The sequence below is a fragment of the Procambarus clarkii genome, chromosome 14 (genome assembly GCF_040958095.1).
Source record: "Procambarus clarkii isolate CNS0578487 chromosome 14, FALCON_Pclarkii_2.0, whole genome shotgun sequence".
NCBI lineage: Eukaryota > Metazoa > Arthropoda > Malacostraca > Decapoda > Cambaridae > Procambarus > Procambarus clarkii.
This window is the reverse complement of record NC_091163.1, coordinates 19838280-19842691: the sequence shown is the minus strand read 5'-3', so window position 1 is coordinate 19842691 and position 4412 is coordinate 19838280.

Here is a 4412-nt window from a genome sequence, read left to right as displayed (position 1 = left end):
AGATTGCATACCCTGTGCTGGTTTGAATTCTGATTTTCACTGAGTCTCTTTATCTCCTCTCTGGCTTCCTCTAACTCACTCCTTTGGTTCTGTACTAATGTTTGCATTTCCTTCAGGTCTCTGACAAATCTCTCTTTCATATCCAGCAGGTCTCTGCTGAATCCAATTTTCATTTTTTGCAGGTCTCTGTTGAACCCCATTTGCATTGTCTGCAGGTCTCTGCCGAATCCCCCTAATGTCTGGTTGAGCCATTCAAAGGTAGTATCCACCATTCTCCCCTGTCCCTGTGTTTGGTTACGTCCCTCCATTTTCTCCCTGGCTGTGTGTGTCTATGTGTGTGTGTGTGTGTGTGTGTGTGTGTGTGTGTGTGTGTGTGTGTGTGTGTGTGTGTGTGTGTGTGTGTGTGTGTGTGTGTGTGTGTGTGTGTGTGTGTGCGCGTGCGTGTGTGTGTGTGTGTGTGTGTGTGTGTGTGTGTGTGTGTGTGTGTGTGTGTGTGTGTGTGTGTGTGTGTGTGTGTGTGTGTGTGTGTGTGTGTGTGTGTGCGTGCGCGCGCGCGCGTGTGTGTGTGTGTGTGTGTGTGTGTGTGTGTGTGTGTGTGTGTGTGTGTGTGTGTGTGTGTGTGTGTGTGTGTGTGTGTGTGTGTGTGTGTGTGTGTGTGTGTGTCTATGTGTGTGTGTGTGTGTGTGTGTTATTATAGACTGTGGGTTGGTTGGTGTTGTCGTCGTTGATCCTTCTCTATGGACAACCCAACCCACAACTCGGCAGAGTGCTTGTACTAGGAGATCACCCTTGGCACTTCTGGCTCTTGGAGAGGGGCTCAACGTCACACGTTTAGGGGATGCGGCTCCAACACTTAGCCTCGTTGTCACGTGCACACACCCACTCGAGCCGCTGTGACTCCCCACTCTCTCCTTATGAGATATGATCTCCTCAATCCCCTATGACTTACTAGTATTACCTCCTACCCTGTCCACAGCAGTGGTTCTTGGTTCTTTCTCTCTCTCTCTCCTTCTTTACTACCTCCTGGGAAGCCTCACTAGGACAAGGGCAAACACCAGCAAATTGTGACACATTTACTGGACAAAGCACATACACGATACATACACACATATAATAATAATGATTCCTATACTCTATAATATCACAATCAGGTTGCACTCCAACACCATCAGAACTCTATTATCAGCTTATCAAGTGGTATCCTATCTCCTGGTTCACCACCTGATACCATTAACCTCCTCAAGTTGATCAAGCCTACATACACTGTTGCACTATCAGCAAGATAATGTATATATAGAAAACCAGCATTTGAATGCAATAACATATATCAGTATAAATGTTCATTGATACACAACAATGATTAATCGATCACTGTCAGTCCTCGAGCACATACATCTGTAGGTAATCAAGCCTACGACTGCAACTCTAAGCTTCAGAATAAATCACTCCTTGACATAAGAATGCAAACAGTCACTCACCTCTCACTGCGTCTTGCACGCTAATGACAACCAAACACTATCAACTCCCTATAAGTAATCCACCAGAACTTCCCCTTCCACCTCTGGAAGTTCACTACCCTGATATCTTCAGGTTCTTCCGGGCTTCACTACCAGGATCCTCTGCAGCTCCTCCAGGCTGCTATCATGAAGTTTCCTTGAGCAACTATGGTGCTCTACTACTTCTGCTAGGTTCCTCCACAGCTCTCTTGGCTGCTACACCATGAAGTTTCCCCGAGCAACTATGGTGCTTCTCCACCTCTACAGAAGCACGTGACACTCCTCTTCACTGCTGCTTCTCCTCACAGCTCGAGGTCCTCTGCTCCACTACCTTGGAGTCTCATCAGCTACTTCATCTGCTGGCTTCGAAGTTCTCAGCAACTTCTTCCCCAAAAGAACAAACCTACAACCCATCGACACTCCAATAAAATGTTCCCCTTTAACACATAAACAAAAATAACCACACAATATGCTTGCCTCAAACCTCTATCTGTCCTCTACATACAGCGAGAGTGGACTCCCCCGCTTTGGGCGGGTCCATACTCCACCTCGCCTGGCGGCGGTCCTCACTCGCTGGGAGGGTCTTCCTCCATCAGGAGCCAGGCTCCCTCAGTCGTCCGCCAGCGCTCAGAGGGGGCGGACGTCGCTCCGTGTTCCTCCCTCTCCACTCTCTTATTTCAGGCTTTCTGCCTTATTAAAACATGTCTAACTTATAAAATAAACATCGCTACTGTCGCTGGGCACACGACCAACTACAAGCAATCACTATGAACTGGCGTATTTCGTGCTTACCACAGATTAACTGATCGAGGGCGCTTTCCCTCTGACGGCGTCTGGTCAGGGCGCTCCACACAGCCCACGAAAATGCCTCTGAGCAGCTTATTAAACTCTCCTCGCCATCCAAGACTTGACATCACAACGTTCTCAGCTCAATTCCACAGCTGGCACGTCTGCACACTTCTCTTCTCTTAGAGATATATCACTAGGGGTTCCCTTCTGGCGGGAGCTCAAACGGAGCGCGGCTTCCCCCTGCGATGTCTGGCACTCAAGTGAGGTCAAGGTCCTCCGGAAGCGAGCCTCACGCCTCCAGCAAAATGTCCACATCTCCTCGCCAGTCATTTATCTGTTTTCTTCTTCATTGCCCATAATCTCAAACTGTTACACATATCCAACCAGCCATTTTACATATGGGTTATCACCTCAATATTTGATAGACCTTCTAGTTAGGTCAGGCTTGCTGAATAACTCTCAAGAAGGGAGACTCGTTTCTCCTGCAGGCTGAGATCATAACACTCCCCTCCCCTTATTTTTGAGAGTTATTCCAGTGGCAAAGCTCGGGATAATACATCCGCCACCACACTGTCTCGTTCTTCACCCCATATACTCTCTTAGGAGTCTACAATTAATTCGTTGCACCTTGCAACATCTGGCACACCACGTGCCAGAAACATGATCTTCTCACAAACGATTTGACTTCTCTGACACCTCTTGGCTAGGCTGTCCTCCGTGGACGCCTGCACTCTATCGGTCCACTCTACTTATTGTCTCCACCCTCCGTTTCCTCGTCTTCTTCTCTTCACGTCCAGAGTCAGACATCTACTGTCTGTACCTCCACTGTCGTCTTCACACTTCCATCTACTGCCGTTATACTTTCGTCTCCTGTCATCATACTCCACTCCCTCGTCTTCACCGACGATCCTCCCTTTCGTCTCCTCGTTTATCCGAGACCTCATCCTGTTTGACTTCCATCGAGTCCTCGGCTTTCCTCTATTCCTCCATGCTTGTATCATCTTCCTCTTCCCACACTTTTCACTTCTATACAACTCCATTTCTTCTCCTTCAACTCTTCTTCGTTCCCTAAAAGTTTCTTCAAGCACTGTACTACACTCAACAGCACTCGACCGTGCATGTCGCTCTACCTCTCCCAGAGTGCTCGTAAGCATCTCTCCACACATACTGTCTCTTCTCCTTTCATTTTCTCGGCTATTACTCTTCTTCACTATCTCTCCTCCGCGTTTTCTGTGAAACATGTCAACTCCTGACATCTCAAACAACTTAACTCCACTATCCCTATGCCTCTGTGCTCGTGGACCACTTGACGCTCTATTTCCGTCCTCAGTATGTCCACATCTTTCCTCATTCCTACTCAGCACAGTTGCATTCACCTTCCGACCCTTAATTTCAGCAGTCTGGGCTCTACTCAGGTCCGCTCTCTTCACATGATTCTTCTTCGGCTGGGTCATCCCCACTTTTGACCTCACCGAGACTTCATTTTTCTGGGCTGGACCTTCATCAAACAGCCATGCTATATCTACGTCGATATCTTCTACCGGTTTAATCGACACTGTCTCATCTTCTCCAGCGTCTTCCTCGTCGGCCACCTCTGCCTTCGTCACTACCGAGACAGGGTTTTCAATGGCTTGGCGGTCTCCTGACTCATCTTCTCGGATGTCAGTCAGGTTCACACTCTCAGGTGTCCCAACCGTGCCGTGGCCTTCTGGGCTCTCCTCTGGCACAGTCTCCGCTACGACTCTCGGCAACACCTTTGTCCCGCACAAGTCATTCCCCAGGATCACTTGGACTCCTGGAACAGGTATGTCGGGGCACACTCCCAACATCACCTCTGCCGACACATATTCCGACCTTAGCTGGACAGTACAAACGGGCATGTCACTTTCAGACAACAACCCATATACCTTCATCTTACTCCTGCCAGCTAACCGTCGATCATTCCCAATCAGGCTTCTCGCAATCAAGCTCTGATTAGCTCCGGTATCCCTTAAGATACCAACTTCTACATCAGGTTGGCCTCTTATACTGATCCAACCTTTACTCATGAACGGCCTACACCTCTCGTTCACTAAGTTCATCTTCTGTGGTTTGTCTCGGAACACATTAGTATATTTACTTCCGGGG